Source organism: Typopeltis vanoorti, chromosome 3, assembly GCF_054136105.1.
Source record: "Typopeltis vanoorti isolate ZY-2024b chromosome 3, IOZ_Tvanoo_1.0, whole genome shotgun sequence".
Classification (NCBI taxonomy): Eukaryota; Metazoa; Arthropoda; class Arachnida; order Uropygi; family Thelyphonidae; genus Typopeltis; species Typopeltis vanoorti.
Window position 1 is genome coordinate 12,926,289 of NC_143551.1, and position 22,263 is coordinate 12,948,551.

General features: G+C 35.6%; 1 protein-coding gene across 3 annotated transcripts in view; it reads left to right on the top strand.

Annotated features, from left to right (window-relative positions):
- Positions 1-4,653: 4,653 nt before the first annotated feature.
- The window catches only part of LOC150107924 (MICAL-like protein 1), a 69,817-nt gene continuing 52,207 nt past the window's right edge, over positions 4,654-22,263 (top strand). The window contains exon 1 of one of the 3 annotated variants that reach the window (XM_090415446.1): positions 4,654-4,776. The gene's annotated coding sequence lies outside the window, so the exon portion shown is untranslated. Of the gene's footprint in view, positions 4,777-17,876; positions 18,005-22,263 lie in introns of those variants that run through there. The other 2 variants (XM_090415447.1, XM_090415443.1) reach the window with 2 other exon arrangements.

Sequence of the window (22,263 nt, forward strand, 5' to 3'; positions counted from 1 at the left end):
TATAATAGTAATAAAGTCTAAACAGATATAAACGCTTCATTGCTTTTTTTTCCCCTTCTATTTCTTCAATTTCAGCACACTATTCGATTCTCGTCAATGAGGTAAGAAACGTAATATCAACTTGCCCGTGCTACAGTTTCTCATTGTAAAGGGGTAAGCGAGTCTAAATAACCATTACAGAGTAGTGGGGGAAAAAATAATTGAATCATAACGTATAATTAATATTGCTATTAATAATATTATTTTTTATTTTAAAATATGACTAATTTTCTTATCAAAGCTTTCTCGAAGAGAAGCAAAAAACTTATCCAAGGTAAAAGCTATATTTATTTTGTCAAAGACTGCCACTTTATTAAGGATAATTAAAACAAACTGAACTGGAAGCAGATTTTTGCTCACAAACTAAGTGAATGTCACTGAGTCTGTCTGTCACGTTTTCTGTTTAAAAATATTCCAGCTAGCTATGCCATTTGAGACGATTCCTACATTCCCGAAGAAATCGGGTAGTACGAGTAGTTTGATGAGACTGGAAAATATGTTTATATGAATAGCTAGAGCATAGCTTATCTTTTAATGGGCTTAACTAATTCTATGCATTTTTCTCTATGTTATTTGCTCACGCAATGATTCCGCTGGCTTAGAGGCTACCACCTTTATTTATGGGTTCATTTCCAGCCGTTAATATGAAAATATCCATTTTAAAAGAAGGAAGTGGAAACAGTTGTTACGATAAGTTGATTGTCAATGGCACGGAAGCATACGTCTAAAGACAGTCAGCAACTAGGCTAAACAATTTATCGACTCTGTGCCATGTTTTTTTTTTTTTTTCTCTTTTCAGTGAATTTGTGCCACTTTTGATCGCCAACTTTAAATAGGTTACTTTGTAGATTCTGACATTATTTCCAGTTTTTTGTTTTTTTTTAAATAAAGCGCAAATTTTAATTTGCAAGTTTTGTAAGTAAATCGCATTCGATTTAGTTATAAATATATTAAAACAGCATATACTTTTTTTTTTAAATTTTAGATAGCATAATAATGTATTCCTTCGCCACTGAGAGACGCTGCAACTGTTTTGTGAAATATTGTTAATTACTCACTCTCAGTAAATCAAATGTCGTCTGCTTTTCTCTGAGATAAATATCCATAAAGAATGATTCTTCGTTCATTATAAGTAATTTCTTTTGAATTTTTTTTTTAATGATGTCATTATAGAAAACCAGTTTACGTGTTTCGAAACATTCAAAAGTAAACGTTTATGATTCAATTTTTTTTTTTATTCTGTCGGTTATTGTTCACAAATTGTGTTGCCGCCGAAGTAAGTACGTATTTTAAAATAGAATTGTCTATTAATTAAACAATTATGGGTCAGGATTCCTCTTTGCGTCTTTTTGTAAGTTACGCTAACGTGAAATCGTGGGCGGTATGAGGTTACAAGAATTTTCTGCCCCTTAATTCTGCACTCTTCACAATACACAGTGCGGGACCGAAGTACGTGTAATAATTTTACGGTTCGCCCAACTGCGGAAGTACACTCAACCTGTCGTTAGCCCATTAGAACACCTAAGAGTTCCTTAATCGCTGTGTGCATGAGGGCCGCAGCCGCTCACTACCATCCCCCGTTACTGCGAAGTCGTAAGAGATATCAAAGTGGTGCCATGTCATTCCTATCCGCCATAATTATGGGGGCGTTGCCCGGCTTGATTATGAATCCGACGTTTTCTCTTCCGTGTACGGTCCTCAGTTCCGTCTTGTGCTTATTAACGAACCTCCAGAGCAGAGTCAGGATCGGTGCCACATTGGATGATAGTTTGTTTACAGCGCAGTTTTCACGTGCGTATTGTTAACGGTTTCCATGGAAACGTTAGTGTGAGGTCAGAACTGTCCTTTAATTAGGATGTACCGTAATTGCATATGAAGAGGTGAATGCACCGTCGAGTTCTTGGTAAACTTCTGCATTATGTGTTTAGTTGGGTGTTACTTGGGTCTCGCACAATACCCTCTTGTTGAAAGCCTTCGGGAGAAACAAGATACAATGTATCTTGTTTCTCCCGGTACAATGTATTATGCAATACATTGTACCGGGGTTGAAAGTAGGCACTAATATCGTGGAGTTCAAAAAAAGTACAGTCTTTATCACATGTCTTCTCAAAACAGCGTTTTGAACCATTTGGGTTTAATTGTTATAGAATTATTGTTATTATTTTTTTTTTTTTCATTGGCTAGAACAAATTACAGGCAGAGATGTTATTACAGCTTCACAGCTTGCTAATTGGAAGAGAAACTACCTGATCATCTCGAATGGCAGATTATGGTGTGATTATCATCATTCCTATTGTTCTGTCCTTTCATCATATTTCAACCCCCATGGTTTCATTGTCGGAGCGCCACGCGATAGATTTTAAGCGATAAACAGAGGTCTTTTCTCTTTGTGTATGTCCAATACAGCGTCATTTATATCTTTCAATTATTTTGTCGTAGATTTGGTTAACGGCATTCAGTATTTTGGTTAGGATATGTTTCTCAGAGTTGTTTAGTATCATTTTACTTCTGCTATTACCACATATATTTTGCTCCTGAAGTGAGGACGCCACAAAGGCCCTATATCTTAAAATATGATTCTTCTTACTGAAAATAAGAGCCAACAGGCTTCACTTCGGCAAAGTAAATTTATTCAAAATTAAGTGGCATGAAACTTTTAGATTAGATTTTCTATCTTTGAGTTTCTTATTCGGCTAAGAAATGATGTGGTATTCAATATCCACTTAGTTTTGTATGATTCTTCTGTTTCTTATCTTTCATATCTAATGTACGTTTTCTTCCTTGTTTAGCTCTGTGAAGAGAACTACAAAATCTATAAAGGGAATACACAGAACTTTTAGATATGTCCTTTATGTTATGATATGGAAAGCGAAAACTTTAATTTAATTCCTGTGCTTTCATTGCAAGAAGTAGATTGCATTGAAATGCTTTACATTAGTATAAAGTTACCAAAGGCTTTTCAAAATATTCTCGTTACCTTCCCTTCGCATTTTCACCATGTCAATCATGGAAACAAACAACGACCAATCGTGATATTTGAATAATGCACTTATTTAAATTTCAAAGCCACTTCACACACATGCATATACACACATAAACGGGGGGGGGGAATGAATTAAAACTCACCGATAACTGCGAACCCTCACTCGAGGCATGGTGTGGCCATTGTAATAGTTTGATAATGACTCGATAAATATAAACGCGCAAATATAACCAGCAATGGACAACTTATGTCAGTAAAGATTTATCTGAATTTCACCAAAATCCATCAAGCAGTTAAAAGATGACATAAGCGACGAAAAAAGTATAAGGTACTTGTCGTTTGTTACTGTCACATTCGCTAGTAATGAATGCTTAAAAGTAAAAATAAAATGTCTGTATACGTCCGGAATTTTTAAAATAAATTTGTGTTCATTATGTTTGCTAAGCAGCACCACTACTACCTGACAAACATTAGCAGTCGCGCGAACCAGAAATAAGTAAATAAATAATAAACGTTAATAACATGGCTAGGGTTTAAAACATATGTACTATGATATTTAATCGCTGTAAAAGATTAATTTCCTTGCTTCCTGGCCAATAGTTTTCGATGTACATGTTGTTGGATCGTCATTCTTGTATACGAACGATATGATCAATTTGCAAGTTGATGTGTGGGTGATTATATTATGTAAACTGTACATCAGATAGCCGACATCAGCATTACTATGAAAATTCTGACTACATTTCTAAAAGAGAGATTGAAAACGGTCCTTTTGTAACCAGGACCATTTTCCATAGGACTTTATTTGCATCAGACCGAAGAAGAAGAAGAAGGCCTCATCCCAAATAATTTTTTAGTGTGCTAAGTTTTTTAAAAAAGTACTTTTAGTGCTCTTTTTAAGTTGGCTTTGAAGGGAACTTGGTAAACATGATCAACATATAAAGCATTTTAAAATTCTCAAATTTCGTTAATATATCCTATATATATTTGAAGATATGACGATCCAAATCGAAGCGGAAAAATCCACTCATTTGCATAGATTTCTGTTAATTGATATACACACGAAGTACTGTTATTTATGCTGTTTTAATTTAGCATCGCATATGACCATATTGATTTTTTCTTTTTCTTTCTTTCTTTTTTTTTTTTTTGAAGAAAGAATTAAATAGCTGATTAATTTTTAAAACAAAAAAAAATTAGTTAAAATAACTTATTGAGAAAAAAAATTTATATTTTGTAATTTGTAATTTATGCAATAATGCTTATCGCATTATTGCATTTCGATGTCTCAACTTTTCGATTACTTGAATCCCGGTTTGTAAATCCTGGTGGTTACAATAGCATCCAGGCAGTGCGTGTAGCAATTAGTGAAATTCTCTCTTGTGTAACATTACATAGCATGATAATGACATTATTAGAATGGTGCACGAAGCATGACAGTTTCTATTAACATCACATTGTAAACAACTAAAACAATTAGAAAATTCTTATTAAATAGTATTTATAAATGATTCACGGCTCGTGTCGAACGTATTTTAGACCTGGGTGGAATACATTATTTATTGTAGTAATAATTCATGCTATAATGACATCGCACTGTGTTGGCCTGAGAAAACACCTTGCTATCTATCGAACTCGATAAAGGAACACATACGTATATAAAAGCATATTGCAACAGCGCCATAGTGTCCAGATATAAAACTACTCCAGCTCAGGTAACTGTTAGTTGACCTCAAGCGGTACGACAAAGGCAAGTATGTATTTTCTCTTTGCTGTAGTGGTGTATAATGAGCGGAAGCGATCTTTATCGTTTCTTTATTTCTTCGTTTTTTTGCATATTTTGACAAGCTGCCTTACCACTTGATATTATTAAAATAACGTAATTAGATCCTTTCTAAAATCCTTGATTTTCTATAAATGAGTGGGACAAGTGCCAAGCCACAGGCACAAGTGTCAAGGATATCTGTAAGCAAATGAAATGTATATTAATTGCTACAGCCTTGCCTTGAATATAATAACACTATGCTGTAATTTTCCTAACAACTGACACTTGCACTACAGGTTAAGGCTGGGGTACCAGCCGTCTGGGAACGAAAAGTGCTTGAAGGGAAAAAAAATATATTTTATTGTCTTTTCAGGGACGTAGTTTTACTTATGTTTGCAAGAAGGGGTGTGATTAGTGCCCCTTAATAACGGTAGCTACTTGCTTCTGAAACAGTCTTAGTGAGGCGTACAAAAACAGTGTTAAACTGGGTCAGTGACTGCAATTGGAATTTTCGGGATTAGAAATGGTCATAAAATAGCGAATAAGTTGAACAGACAAGTGTAAGAGATAAACAGGACATAGCTGAATGTGATAAAGTGGGAATAACCGGCTGTGATACCACCGGGGGGGGGGGGCACATTCTCTTTCCTGACATCTGAAGTTCCAGTGCTACACATTATCACTTTTATTGACTCTGCTAACCCTATTTTACAATAAGAGGTAAAAAAATGTAAGTGCCACTCCATTGTTACTACGAGACCGTTGCTATGTTACAAGCAATTTATACAACACGTTTATCTCAAAGTAGGAGTACTCGATAACTTATTTTATTCTAGTGGGGCGTCATTATTTCTTATTCTTATTACTGAGTTTCATTCACACTTAATGAGTGAAAATGTTCTTTTATTCTTACTGCAGTTGACTTTTTTTATTCTCTTTATGCTTTTATTATCGCCTTGCTGCGTGCCACGTCTCATTCAGCGATAAAAATATATAATATTAATAGTAAAATGTATGGAATTTTTAAATATTGTTCAGACGATACAAAATTAATAACGGAAAACTCACGTACAAAAGATTATTTAATAGGATAATTTTCGCCTGTGTGTCACAGGCATCTTCAGTACATTTTAAGCTCAAATTAAACAATAACTGACGATTCCAAAAAGCGCCACCTAAGTAGCTGGTGTAAGATAACTAAAAAGGTCAATAAATTTCCTTTAAAAAAAATTATACAATAAAAAGTTAGGAAAGATTAGCTGATTTATAAAGTACTATCTCCCATAAAGGGGATAGACGTAAGCCGTCGGATCTGTTTAAGTTAGGAGAATGAAGTAAAGTTTCACATGTTTCTTTATAAAGGCGTTCCATGAGGAACTGACTTTTGTGAAGAACTCTTGTCTTTCTCCAATGAACTCTGTCTAGTGAAGATGGCATGTTCTGCAAGTCCAGACTTTTCAGGTTTAAAGTATTCAATATAAGATTGGTGTTCTTCTAGCCGATTAGAGGCAGATTTTTCTGTTTGTCCGAAATAAGCTAATCCACAAGAGCACGGAATCTGGTAGACACCTGGATGATTAAGATGTGGAAGCTTGTCCTTAGGAGAAGTGAGAAAGGTGAAGATTTTTCTAAACGGTCGAAAGGCAACAAAAATATTCAGTGGTTTTAAAACTTTTGCTATACGTTCACTGATGCCTTGTACATAAGGAATGCGCTTTATTTCTTCTGTATTTGAAGAGGAAGACATTATAACTACTCAAAGCTCTTTTAATGAAGCAATTCTTATAACCATTAGATAGAAAGGATGAAGTTATATATTGCAGTTATATAATATATAACTTCTATAATATATAGAAGTTATATATTATATCCATGCTGAATCTCATCACCATCCCAGTCAAAAGGCAGGAACTATAAAAACACTGGTTCATCGGGCCCACTCTTTTTGTTCTTCAGACGATGTTTTACAGAAAGAACTGCAATATATAACTTCATCCTTTCTATCTAATGGTTATAAGAATTGCTTCATTAAAAGAGCTTTGAGTAGTTTTAATGTCTTCCTCTTCAAATACAGAAGAAATAAAGCGCATTCCTTATGTACAAGGCATCAGTGAACGTATAGCAAAAGTTTTAAAACCACTGAATATTTTTGTTGCTTTTCGACCGTTTAGAAAAATCTCCACCTTTCTCACTTCTCCTAAGGACAAGCTTCCACATCTTAATCATCCAGGTGTCTACCAGATTCCGTGCTCTTGTGGATTATCTTATTTCGGACAAACGGGAAGATCTGCCTCTATTCGGCTAGAAGAACACCAATCTTATATTGAATACTTTAATCCTGAAAAGTCTGGACTTGCAGAACATGCCATCTTTACTAGACAGAGTTCATTGGAGAAAGACAAGAGTCCTTCACAAAAGTTGGTTCCTCATGGAACGCCTTTATAAAGAAACATGTGAAACTTTACTTCATTCTCCTAACTTAAACAGATCCGACGGTTTACGTCTATCCCCTTTATGGGAGATAGTATTTTATAAATCAGCTAATCTTTCCTAACTTTTTATTGTATACATTTTTTATTTTTAAAGGAAATTTATTGACCTTTTTAGTTATCTTACACCAGCTACTCAGGTGGCGCTTTTTGGAATTGTCAGTTAGTGTTTAATTTGAGCTTAAAATGTACTGAAGATGCCTGTGACACACAGGCGAAAATTATCCTATTAAATAATCTTTTGTACGTGAGTTTTCCGTTATTAATTTTGTATCGATATGTCTACTCACGGTATACCTCTTTTGAAACTTATTGTTCAGGCGATATTACAGGAAGGAAATTTTGTCAGGATAATTATATTATTATCGGTCTTACCTTGAAAAATACAATCATGCTATAAATGATACTTGCTGTATTTAATAACTAACCTCATGATGGAGCCTTCGTTGCTCAGTCGGTATGGACGAAGCCCTTTAGTCGGAAAGACCTGAGTTCGATTCTCGTCAGTGGCGTGAAGACCTTTATCTGGTCTCTTTCGACTAAAGGTGAGTTAGCAGGTCTCATACGGAGATAGGGTTTTTTCATCCCTCTATCTCCGAAACTCGGGTTTTTTGCAAACCGTTCCCATGAAAATACACAGGTCTAGTCATAAAATACATACTTAATCTCTCATTAGGAGGGCTCAACCCGTAAGAGATGAGGGGGGAAAGGGGGAACCCCATACGAAAAACCTCATCCTAGCAATGTATAGGATAACAGAAAAATGCATAAATTTGACAAAGGATAGTCCATTAGTATTAAAGTTATGAGTGGAACATTTATCAAGATTACTTATCGGCATGTAATTTTCTTAATATTGCTGAATTTCAATTCTCAATGTTAATTTATTCGAGTGAGATTTTCTGGAAGATTTTGTGATTAAGGAATTCCACGAGATAATTGATGTAGGAAGCATTTCCTCCTGGATGAATTGCATAACCAGGTTCCAATTTGGGTTGTATTAGGGAAAAAAAGAAAACAGTTTTCTAATCAAATTGCAAAATTTAAAAAAAAAAAACTTTAAAATATTATTTTGTCAAGCGAAGTTTTATATCGAAATAATTGTTTGGCCACCAAATTTTAAGATTTCTTTTTCTACTTAAAAATATTGAAAACCCTTTTTAGACGTACTTAAACTATCCAGCTCTTTCCGAATTGAAAAGCAAAACGAATGGACTCTTGTTTGGTGTTTGTTAAATAAATTTATCAGTTTGTTAGAAGCAGATCATATAGGAAAGGCAAAAGTCTAATTCCCTCGGGGTTTTTGACTCTGATAACAGTTTGTCTGAATATATTTCATTTAAATCATTTTGTCTCTTTTGTCTCTTTTAAATATTTTTCTTGTAATTAAAGCATAACCAGTCCACATAATTTGAAGGAGGAAAAGCAAAGAAGTGACTTCTTTTTCTTACCCATCCAAGTCGTGCGAACTAAAGATGAAAGAAGCGTTTGAAAACCGGATATTAGTTGCCTAGGCAACTGAATGGCCTCCAACAACTTCATTGTGTATTTGAGTTTCTTTATCTGTCACTCCATTCTTAGTTCTCTCCCTTTAAGATTTTTTTCTTCTTTCAGTGACAGTTAAAGTGAAGACGTTGATGAACTGCTAACGTCTTGTATTGTATGAGTATTTTGTGTAAGCTGGGGTTAGTAGCCCTTACATCTGGGGAACGACAGTGGGTTAAGACGAATTTGGTGGGCTTTGAATGGGAGGCTTACTATAATCTTTGGAATGAGGACATGGGACCAGTAGCGAGGTCAGAGAGCAAACTAGAGGAAAACTGTATTCTGTGAGCAAGTACTAGTTTGAAGTGGAAAGCGAGGGGAAGATTAACCGTGGAGTACAAGCCTACTCAGCCTCAGAAGTCGAGATCGTATCGAGAAAAAACGACAGCACAGAACGGGCTCATACAATCCACCTCACTTTATTAGAGAGAGCAATTCTATGAGCCCGCATATTAATCTGAGAATCCATACATAAATCTAAAATTAATACATGAATATTAGCTTGTGAATACTATAGAAAAATAAAGAAATTGTTAAAATTTTCCAAAATCATTGGAGCCGACTTATCTGATTTAAAAAAAATAAAATAAAATAAAATAAACTGCGCCTGGTGAAGCAGGAGGTTTAGAAGGCTGTTTTATTGTCTTTATTTTAAATAATTATTTGGCATTCTTATTGCCACTTATCTACACGAATTTCGGAGTGCAAATTACGTGACCAACAATTAACCACCTTACCGGCCATTATGGATCAAATACGCATCCTCATACGCTTCGTATCCATCATATATTTCAATGTAATATCAATGGTATTACAATTTTAATATGCACTTTGCATCCATGGAAACTTGTACGTATATATATATACTTCCTGGCCGGTAGCGTGGTACGATGATCATTATTTTTTTAGATAAAGTAAATAAAACATTCGAAAAATAAATTGTCAATAGTGTTGAATGATGCGAATCGGTAGTTAGCGGTCTCTCTTTTATAACATAATACTAATTTCATTTACTTTTATCTAATTAAAAAGAACAAGAAAAAGAAACACGTTTAGAAAGATATTATATCTCGGTGTCACCTCCATTATTGTATGGAATGATAGATGGGTATTAACACATCTTTAATCAGTAGAATTAAAAATAGTAAACAGAACTGGATCGGACACGAAAAATGGAATGAACAAATATTTGATATCGTTAAGCATATTAAACTAAAATGAGAGAGAGAAGACATAGTAGTCATAAAAAAAAAAGAAAAGAAATGTTGAGACCGGAACAGTTCAAAGGATCTATATCCGTGATTTTGCATTGCTTGTGAAGCTAAAAAATCGCGTTCTCTCTCTCTCTCTCTCTCTCTGCGCATAACTATTACGATATTCAGCAAAAATCAGTGTGCGATTATTGTAATATTACTACCGCCCTTTACTAATAAATGTTTTTTTTTTTTTTTTTTTTTTGTTTTTTTTTTTTGCGAATCTTTGGACTGTTACGTGAACTAATTATCTCCCAAATTCACTTATCTGCTGATTACTTCAGCCTTTAATATATGTTAAGAAAATTTTCACAAGGATGGGATTGTGAAAATCAAGAGTTACAAGGGGAGTGATGTATTTTTGTCTTTTTAATAATTCCTTCTACTCAGGTTTTATAGACCAAGAAATTACTTGGTGAGAAACGGATAAATAGAAGAATTCATTCCGTGTTGAGTTATTTTATGGGCCCTCTTCAGAATGAAGATTTCGATCCACAAATTTACAAGTTGCCATCATTTGGAAATGACGTACACGCCAAGAATCTTATAGTTTATTTCTCTTCCCTTTTAATTTATTGCAGTAACATAATTTTATTCAGTTAATTTTCTCTCTTAAAATGTTTTAGTGTTCTGATTTAAGTGACGCATCTAAAATACTGAGGTTCCTCGTCGTATATTTGATAAACTTTACATGTAATTAAGTTTTGTTGAAAGATATTTCAACAAAAACATAATACGATATTAAATACTATTTCTACTTCTTTTGACATTTCCATGAATATTAAGAGTTAAATAATTCGAAGCAGCTCAATGATTTTATAACAGTTATCGGAATTGCAATATTATCAGGTTTTTAAACATGAAATCTGCTTATTGGATTCAGATGAAAGATTTTGAGCTTTTTTGAGAAAATAAAGGTGTTGCTAGTAAATTTTCTCTCGCTTATTTGTAACCTTCACTATCCAACTACGACCTAGAAACTGTGTCTGACTGGTTGGCTTAGCAAAATGTAGCTTAACTAGTTTTCGCGGTGAGGTCACTATTGTTTCTATCTCCCTGATGTCATCCATTATTTGACAAAGCATAAGTCGTTGGTAATTTTTTTCCCTGTATATTTTGAAGCACCCCACCATGTTCCCATGTAGCTAGCTATCGGGGCTATCTGTGTCATCTGGAATTCGTCAGAGCAAACAGTTGATTACGCCCACAGTAGAATTAAGGAGGTCAAGCAATAACCAGGGAATTTCCCTCCCTTGACGATTGTCAAACTTACCGCTATAAACGTCCTTTTGGAGTTGCTTAAATCAGGCAGCTTCTTCAAAAGAAACTGCAGGAAAACGTCTTGGATACTCCATCTTTCCTTCATGTGCCTCAACCAGGAAGTTCCATCGATCATATCAGCCCTCCTAGTGACCCAATTAAGGCCGTTTCTTTTGCAAAAGACACTGCGTTAGGACACCTCGCCCCTCGTAAGGCTGGCAAGCTGTAATTAAATAGAGGGCGTTTTAAAACATGACACTTTTGTTAAAGACTTTTCTGTTACGTGGATGGCGATAAATGAATTTTAAATTATATCATGTGAGGAAACTATCTTGAAACAAATTATTTTTTTATTGTTTTTTGTGCAGCTAAATTTTTTTATTTATTTTACTTCCCCTTCGGTAGTAGGATATGATAGTACAGTCTTTTTTTTTTTTTTTTTTTGCGGATGCTGGAACCGTATAACGCAGAATTTTTTAAAGGATATGGGGAGCATGCAGGACCTCAGATTATATACCTACTCTATAATATAAAATGATAAGCCTTTTTTTGTAACGTTTTTGTGTCACGTTTTTTGTCAAGTTATTTGAAAGATTTCGAAACTCAGGGACTACCCTGAGTGTCGAGTCTTCAAAATTCGAGTCATCAGAATTCAAGGAGAACCAGCCTACTAGTCCGGAACTCGGGAGCCGTAGGCGCCAGGGGGGGAGGAACCCCCTTTCGAGTTTTCAAAATTCGAGTCATCAGAATTCAAGGAGTCGCCAAAAGTTTGAAAACATATCGAAAATTCATCGTGAAAGAAAGACAAAATCAGTGTGCAGACTTTTTTTTTTTTTTTTGATAAATCATCGTCTCTGTTTAAGCCCGGGTTGGTCGAGTGGTGGCGTCTCCGTTCTCTAACCTCCTGTGGGTTCCAATTCAGTCCCACTGTGGCATGGATGTTCATGAATGTCATTTAGAGACCTACACAGCCTATGAACCAATAATGATTAATCAGTTTTTAAAAGAAATATGGCTTTTGGGATATACATGGATGTGGCGTTTTTGTGTTTTACCCACGATATTATGTTCCGTAGGTTTACAAACTTTCCTGGGTGGGATTCACATAAGTCTTATGTGATTAACCTACAGATTATTTTAATCGCAGGTATGATTTTTCTTATTTTTTTATAATTCTATATTTGTGTATTGTGTCATAACCATTCTGCTACCAAATTTTCATTCCCTGAAATGATGCAACGTTTCAAAGCCATCAAACAAATGTAACATAAATCATGCATTGAGCTATTATGGCATACTGTGGATGATCGAATATTATGTTTATCAGTAGTGTGTGGTAGATAATTATTATTTGTTTAAAGCATTGGTTAGGAAAGATCTTTTACCTGGGGATTTATAAGCAGTACAAGATTTGTCAAAAAAAAAAAAAAAAACGAATCGACATATCGTTAGCAAAACTATTGAGCATTTGAGAAGAGTACGTAGGGTTGTTTGGTTATTTACGAAGAGAAGATAGAGCTCCAGGTGAAAGCCGAGAGCCTTTAGGGGGGGGGGGGTAGTCCGGCATAGGAGGAGAAATTTGAAGAAAGGAAACCATCCATCATTACACGCAGTGAATGGCCAGAGAGAGAGAGAGAATTGACAATCCGGTTGCAAAGGGTGGACTGAAGACCATAAGATGGTCATTAGACGAAATTAATCAACGATCACATTAGCAAAAGAATGTTGCTACAATCTAATAAGAGAATCGGCTAGAAACGTTCAACAAATCTTAACAAGAATAACACAGAAAAGAAGGCTAAAACACCAATGATACCGCTACATCATTGATATCACAGACTATTTAACGGAATTTACCTTTAGGAAATAGTATTTTTTTTTTTTTAAACTTTGGTTGCGTCTTTTATACAAAAGTAAAAGATAAGCTTATAAATAATATCGTGATTACTGATATCCAGAAACTGAGGCTAATCAAGTTAGCACAACTTAAAACAGGGTCATTTTCAGATACGTTTCTTAAGAATAGGAACGGTGACGTTAATAGTTACCCATTAGCATCATTGTTCTATTCTGTGTGTGCACACACACAAACACCAAAAGTCCAGTGACTTAACTATGTCTAAGTCTGCTATGCTCATTTTAACATTGATATTGGGGGGGGGGGAGTCACTAAATTTTTTCCATACTTCACATACTAAAAAGTATATATTATGTTTTATTTATTTTTTTAAATGTGTGGTGCTATCGTGATATCCCCGTACACCCCTTGAGGGAACACATCAGGAATTTGATTTTTTCCCCTCAGATTTGTCTATTAATGATACTTTATTAAATTTAGGAATAAAATAATCAGATAAAAGTAAACGTGTATTCTCAGTCTTTTATTTTTCCTTTTTTTTTGGAAAAAAAAAATCTTATTTTTCTTTAAATAACAGTTTTGTAAACACCTTTTTCATATGCGAATGGACCAGCAATATTTCTTTATCACCAACTGGCAAGTTCCAACGTTCGTGATATGACGTTTCCATCTTTTATATTTCGCTAAAATCTTTTCCTGGTACGCTCTACTACGTCCTCGTTTTACAAATTTTGTAGTTTGCTCACGCATTGCAAGCCTCAAGTTCATCCACAAGCATTGTTTTCAGCGCATCTTCTAGTAGTTCCTCCTTCAGAGTGAAATTAACCTGATCAACGTTAATGTAATAAAAACATGTCGCCTTTTTCACAATAAACAACAACAAAAAAATCTCATTTTACTCCCTCTTATCTTTGAAAATAATCACACACAGTATCAGATCTCTCGGGGCTAACTTGTGCCTGTCCTCGATTTTGGCACAAATCCGAAATTCATTTCTTTAGTTTCCACATTTTCGGGGTGGGGTAGCGTACAACGGCTTCCATAAAAATTCTTGATGCTGTACACAGAAGAGAGCAGTTCGGTTAATTGATGACTCTTCTCTCACAGGCTCACTCCAAATGCTACCTCATAGAAAGTGCTTTGTATCTTTAAGTATTTCTAAAGATGCTGGTCAGACGGGCACCCACAATAAGCCCTTTATCGAACTCCAAAAGATCCTTTGTTTTTCTCATTGTGATTAACACTGAGGATTACTCGTGGTGATGCACGTGACGAAGTATTTTGCATATAAAGGAAACAGCGTTCCTCATGTAGTGTTTCCCAAGGACTACAGCTTTCATTCAAGAAAATGAAGTATTTTCTTAGTTTCTAGCTCATGAATATTAATAATGACTTTTAGGTTCTGCTTTCTCTCGTGTTTTTGTGTGGAGATATGAATGTATATAAGATTCATTTATTATTTATATTCAGGGCGATTCCACATCCCCTGTCATCATCACCTTTATGGACGCTTCATATTTGGGTGTCTTGTATGTGATTCGGGTTGTTTAGTCACATGATTATAAACAACCAGAATCGCACGCAAGACGTGCCTGGAGTTGCATTCAGGGTAATTAGGCTCGCCCTGAGAAAATGACACTTGCTCTTTGTTTCTGAGTGATAGTTCATTTTCACTGAATTGCCGATATGCACTTTTGTAATGGACGCCCCGTTGGAAATACTAATGAATAAAGGAGCTTTTCCTGGTCGTCGAATTCCATGCTCTCGAACATTCACTCGCTTTCATCTTTGTGAACATGGCACGGTTTCTGTCTCGCTAAATGAAGAAAGGAGACAAAGAACTGATGACGCCGGAAACTGAAGAAAACATACTGCATCAGTTGGCACTGAATCCACGCATGTAGAACTCAATGCAAGAAAGTGTCTTCCAAGCGTTTTCTGCCTTGTGTGTGCTTTACTCGGAAGATGCGATGTTCATTCGAGATCTTATTTTCAATTATCACAAAAATCGCATGTGTGGCCAATCCAAATTAACACGCAGTTATTCAGTAAAGACTTCAACAGCAAATTTGCATTAACCAATAGGCATACAACATGGTAGACAGATTAATACGACCGTATTTTGCAAAACATGCTTATAGGTTCTTTTTAGCGTAATTTCTTACGCAACTTAGTAGAAAACATCTTCTGCGATGACCTTCCCTTCAATGAAACATGTAGTTCATGCATGACGGAGTTCTGCCGCACTTTAGTTGCAAAACCCAAGTGTATCTTGATTAAAGTTTTCCTAAAAGATGGCTTGATTAAGGTGGACAAATGACATGTCCTCAGTCACCCAACTTAAATCCTTTTGGATTTTTATTTGTGGACAATTTGAAATCACTCGTTTACTCTGTCCCATGTTGATGAACTGCAGGAACGTGATGAACAAACATGCAGCACTCCACACTTCCATCAGACACCAGGCAGGAACTTTTGAGCGCGTGAAGCTGTCACTGGTGGTGATACGTCTCAACGATTGCGCGGCTAGCAACGGAGGTCATTTTAAACACCTGCTGTGAGGTACCCTCATCTACAACGCTTGACGTTTTGTCTTCGTGCATTGCGGGTTGTCGCGGTCGTCGTGCTGCACCTGCAAAGGGCTGCATCTTAGAAATACGATGTTTGTAGATCTATGTTTATTGCGACCTTTTTTTTTTGTTAGTTTTGAGGTGTGGAATAAGTCTTTAAAAAGGTCCCAATGAACAATATATAGAGAGGATAATTCCTTACCCCTGTCTTTAAATTTTATGAACAGGTTTGGAGAATCACATTGTGTGTGTGTGTGGTATCTACTCAAGACGACACCGTAATTCATAAGAGAATTAAAGCAGTCTCTATGATCTCTTCATCCACTAATTCTTGGCCTATATGACGTACCCAAAATACACAAAGAAAATGCTAATTAAGGATTATAATTAGTCCTTAATTATAGTCTATTATAGCACTATTCTATTATTGTAGGACTATAATAATATAATTAACTATAATTAAGGACTAACAGGTTCGATCTCTTCGTATATTAACGCTGAACATTTACAGATTCTGAATAGTTTCAAATAGCGTCAAACTGTTTTTAGTGTAATTCCAGTTGATGTGTGTGTGTGTGTGTGTGTGTCTATATATATATATATATATATATATATATATATATATATATTTTTTTTTTTTTTTTAATATTGATCTGTTTCTCTGCATCTTTGCTTCTGAACCCAATTAAGTCCTTGACAAAAGGATGAAACACGTTTCGTACCACAAAAGAATAGTTATTTTTGTTTGTTTATTTTTCTTCGCCGTTAATTAGTCATATGATTCTACTATCCACGCGTTACAACAGAGAAAGCTTGCTGCAAGCAAATGTTACATAAGTATATATTTTGAATATTTTATAACTTAACAGGTCATTTGCGTATTATACAACGCAAAGATTCTAGTAAATAATCAATACGTAAATAATGTCAGCGAAAAGTTCCACATTTGAGATCAGCCTACGGAAATAAGTTATGTCGGATATCATGCTTTGAATCGACGCTTCAGAATCTGGTCTGTGTGCCATTGAAGTGAAATGTAGCACAAGTGACTGTTAAACTAGTATGGGTGAGGTGAAAGGTCTATTACTTAGAACAACAACCACCACCAACATTTTGTATTACTGTGTAACACCTCCAAGGACTTATCGTGGAAAAGCACTCTACTCTACTGCACACATCTCGCCGTTTTCCCTACTTAATCCTACAACGACACTACTAACATTTACAGCCAATCAACAACAAAAGTATCTGTCTACAAATTGTGGGTGTTCTCTTGGTCAAGTTGCTTGTATGGGAGAAAAAACCCTGCTACCTCCAATTTCATCTTAAGTTTCGTGAAATTTGCGGCTACCAATTGTGATGCGCTCTTTTGTGGTGATAAACTGTATCTCCACATTGTGTAGGATGTGGAGCTGTTAATCCCATTCTTTCTCTCTCTCGGCATGACTCGTATCTTCTCACTAGTCTTAAATGTGTCGGACGTCGATTTCGTAAAATGAAGTTTTCTCTCCTTTTCTTGCTAGGCAGACTAGCCACCCTCTGTCTGGCTCGATGAAGCACTCTTGCCTTTTAACTATATAAGGCCTGTGTGTCTGGGAATACGAAAAGTGGGTGTCATGAAGTGTTCTAATCATCCTTAATTTATAAGGAGCTCCATTGACCGTGCGTGGTATTAACTAGTTGCAGCCTACTCACACGAGATAGTCTGAGGTATGCTTTCCAGTACACCTGAGATGGCTTTAAAAAAAGAAGATAAAAAAAACAAATCCGGAGGGAACACAAAGTGAAAAATGGGGAGGAATCTTTTTAAACGTGTCATTCGCTTCAACGGATTCTTTACCAAGATCCGCTGGGTTGTCATGGTAACGTCCTACGCCGATAGACTATATTTTTCTGTTCGTCTTCCTTGGACGCTCAACCACCTAAAATACATCCCAGTGGCATTGTTTACTGCTGTAACTACGAGGGACACGCCTTCCTTTGTGCTACGGGGAGGAGGCCCTTCGACGTCTTGTTTGACTATGTGTGCGTGTATGTATATATTCCCCCTCCCCCCTTTATCGCACAGGTCGCCGACCTCGCGGTTTCCCGTCTAACAGTGACATGTGGGTACCCATATCAACCAAACAACTGCACGTCAGTTCGCGCTAGTATACTGTGACGGCTGGACGGACAGGTTTTCTCGTGCGCCAAGACTGCACATAGTTCATTGGAAGGATTCGTGTTGGTGAGAGACAGACAGGTAGGTGGCTTTTCATATTTCTTTTCTAGTTTAAATTCGGAGTAATATTTGGTTTTGTCCAACTGAATTTTTATAATCTTCTATATCGTATCCTATTTCACGTTCTCGCATGCTAAGCAAGCAATCAGTATTTCGAATACTGAACAATCGTTTGCGTTTTTAGATGCGTAATCGTGATAGCAATCTGTGTTGTCACATCTGACAAACTCGCTTGAATTTATTCAAGTTGGAGAATAACTAGTGGGAAAATCTGTCGGGAGAAGCTTTTTTTCTATTTTTTATATTTAAAAGAAGAAGAAAAAAGATTCATCTGCAAAGTCGAATGTGACGCACGGAAAGAAATAATACTTGACAGTGACTCAACTTTATATCCCTGGAGGGAATAGTGTATGGGCCTTATTGCTTTTCAAAGAGGGAAACAGTGAAATATTTTACAAGTTAAGAGGGGGAAAAAAAAAAGGCTGCCACTTATGTTATGCACTAAAGTTTATTTAAACTTCCATTTACTAGCCCGAAATTTATAAGTATATATGAACAACCTCTTTCTACATCAGAGATATTTATTTTCTTCAAAACTTTCCCAATTCTAACCTAAAGCAGTTTCGATCTTATAATAAATTAAATTTCGGATTTTTTTTTTTTTTTTTTTTTTTTTTTTTTTTTTTTCCTTCCCCAAGAAAGATTTATATTTGCATGTTTCCCAATTTCTTCGCAGGAAATATAACAAATCTTGGTTACAAAATAATAAAGACATAACAGCAACTTTCCATTTGTTTCGGATTTTCTTTCAAGTTTTCCAAATGCTAAAAATGAACCTAAAGCGGTATCCATCCCTTCCTCCCGCCTTTCTGCTCTCCAAGTTAGATTTGTTTCTTAACCCTGCGGAGGTCGCGTGTATCTGAAAGATACATTCATTACTAGTATGTAATAAAATGCGATAAAATGAAAAGACGAAAAAAACACTACAAATATAATACATGATTTCTTTATTTTCAGTTACAATCTAGAAATAATTGAACAAAGAAACAGAAAAAAACAACTAAACCAATACTATACTGACATCGGAGTTCGCAGTATCTCTCAGATACAATTTACCATCAAATATCACTTTCGCATTCGACTCTATCATTCTCATCAGCGGACGCGATAACGAAATCGCTGAATCTCTTCATCTGATGGATTCCCAATAGATATTTTTCCAGCTATTTTCAACGGTAAATAAAATAAAAAAAAAAAATACTGTTCTCTCAGATACAATTTACTATAAAATATCGCACACCTTTTACATAACCGCATAAATAGTGGAATAACAATCGTAATATATGCATGCGCAGCTACTCATGACCTACAAGCTATACAATGGATATGTGTAAGAATATTTATATTAAACAATTTGTTTGTATCTGTCAGATCAGCCACGACCTCCGCAGGGTTAAATATTATCTTGAAATGAGTGGTTCATATCAGACGTTTCTTTCTTCAACAGAAGCATAATTAATTTGTACCTACAGTTGTAGGACTATATTCACCATTATTTCCAATGTGGAAATGTTTTTCATATTTTTCGGATAACTAACTGGTTATTTAGTTAGTTTGAAAAGAGGCCGCCCGACACAACTTACGAAGCCCTCTGCCCCCCCCCCCCCAAGCCAATTTTTTTCCCGCTTATGTCACTGGTTGTCAGAACAACATGAGCCGCATGTATGTGTGCTCCTAGTTATTAAACATCCATTTCTAAAGTTTGCACTTTGCTCAATATCGAAATAGTTCATCATCATCAAATTCCTGCCATGTACCCTCAAGGGTATGATACAGGATATGATAGTACTACATGAAAAATTTACATCATTACTAATTTCCTATCCACAATTTTCCTCCAAATCAGTCTGTTACTTGTCAAGACTCCAACATTATCAGATCTTATATTTCTATCGTCTAAGGCACTTTGTACCGTATCAATCCACCTATATCTTGGTCTTCCTCTGGGTCGTTTTCCTGCCAACCTGGCAGAGAACACTTGTTTTGCTAATCTTTTCTCTCCCATTCTATTTAAGTGACCATACCACCTGAGATTAGCTCTGCTAACGCATTCCTGGATGCGAAATAGTTTCCATATAATAAAAAGCCCTTATAATATTGAGTTCTCATGTTGAAAACATAAATTCAAAGGGATTTACAATATTTTGTAGCTGTTTATGGAAACAGACCCCTTTAGAGTGTTTGGCATGGGGGAAAAAAATGCCCATTTTATTTTATTTTTGTCCAGTACTGTAATTTAAAAAAAAAAAAAAAAAAAAAAAAAAATACAGAACGAGCGAAATTGCATAAACTAGGGTGTACAGCATAAGTGGTACAGGTTGATGGAAATTATGATGGGAAACAACTATCGCTATGAGAGCAGTGTATTATTGTCTGATGCTGTTCTGGCTAATTTGCCCGTGAGGGAGGAAAGGAAAAAAAAAATCCGTATGAGAAGTTAACCGGATGTGTAACATTTAAAGACTTCCAGGAACATTTTTTACCCCCCCCCCCACCAAATCCTGAAGATGGCTGCGGCTTATTAGAATTTGTAGTTTTTATACGCTAGTAATATCTAGACTTTTCAGTGCATTTTCGTGAAACGTATTAAATTCGTTTTGAACATGCGTATAATCAACTCGGCTCTGCTTATATTTTAACGAAAATTAGTATCCGAAGTCTTTATTAATCTGTAGAATTTGTCAATTTCGATTGGACCATTTCTATAGAGCAGAATTAGGCAAAAGGATAAGCAAATGTTATAAATGACAAACTGCGTACAACTCTTAAGCTGAAAATAGCGCTAGGTTCAATGAGAAAAAAAAAAGGAGGGGGGGGATATGCAATTCTGAGAATAGAAATAATTATTTGCACAAACTTCATGATGAGATTTTTCTTTTTTTTTTTAAAAAGAAACAAAATGGGGAATGAAGCTGAGTTATCTGTTTGAATTTCAACTATAGCATAATTTTATGCTTTTCTAAAATTGGACCTCTTTTCAATGTTTGGTCTCGTGCGATTTCTTGAAATTATCTCAAGAAAGCAAGCATTCTTGATCAGCACGAATTACTGGTAAATCTTTGTTTACTTTTTTAATCGATATCACATATTTAGATTCTAAAACTTATGTGAACGGGATATCCATACTTCCATAAGAATGAAATACGTAATCCGATTAGCGTTTTCTTTCGCTCACACAATCAGACGAGACTTTTAGTGCCAACTGCAAATCTTTTAATAAATAAAATTAAATACTTAATCACAATTCGTTACCCCCCCCCCCTTTGTTTTAATCTCATTACTTTTAGAGATCACAACTTAACGTGTCGCATTTATTAGTCCATCCTAGTTCTAAAGAACAATGGCTTTATTTGCCACTTGTGATTATCCAGATTCTATTTCCAAGAAAACAACTCTGTAATCAGTTAATTATTGAAGGTACAGGTCCAACTCGACCTTGGCCTAATATTGCTTACCGATCCTATGCACTAAGCGGTATTGCTGCAGCCTTTTATATTAATTCATGAAGGGTAAAGGTGAAGTAAATTTCTAAGAATGTAAAGTTTAAGCTTTACATGTCGCCCGAATGGGACTGCAATCTGATCTTCGTCGTTTCTTCTATTCTGCAGCATAAACAATCCTCAAGCTATTTTTGCACCTAAGCTTGTAATATAATCAAGGCTCACTAGTAAGTATACGCAAGAAGAGACAATAGCAAAATACAAAAATAAATGCTTCTCTTTTTAGAATGATAGTTTGTCCCCCTCCCCCCTCAGTTTCATGCGCATGAAACTGGGGGGGGACAAACTTTGTTTATATTCCAATAAATATTGAACATGTTTTTAGGTTCTCAAGGGGGCATTTCATCCCCGCTGCTTACTGGCTTAGAAAAGAAATCGCAGGTCAAATCCTGTTGAAGATGGGACGAACTTTAACATTTGTTCTAAGCAGGATTAAGATAGTATTAGCAGAAAATATCCAAGCTTTATTCTCCAACCCTCCCCCCCCCAATCAAAATATGCTACCAAACAGTTCTTGCTAATCGGAGTCGTGAATTGGCTTGAAAGGTTTGTTTCTTCGCTAAAGGTTTACGGGGAATTTAGATCGCCCACTATTACTAACGTATTATAAGTCTGAAGCCTTCAGTTCGCGGGATTCAGATCGACTTCGAAGAATAGTAAATGAGTCTCACCTTGATCTGTCGCATGTTAATGAGATACTAAAATTATTCTAAGGTAAAA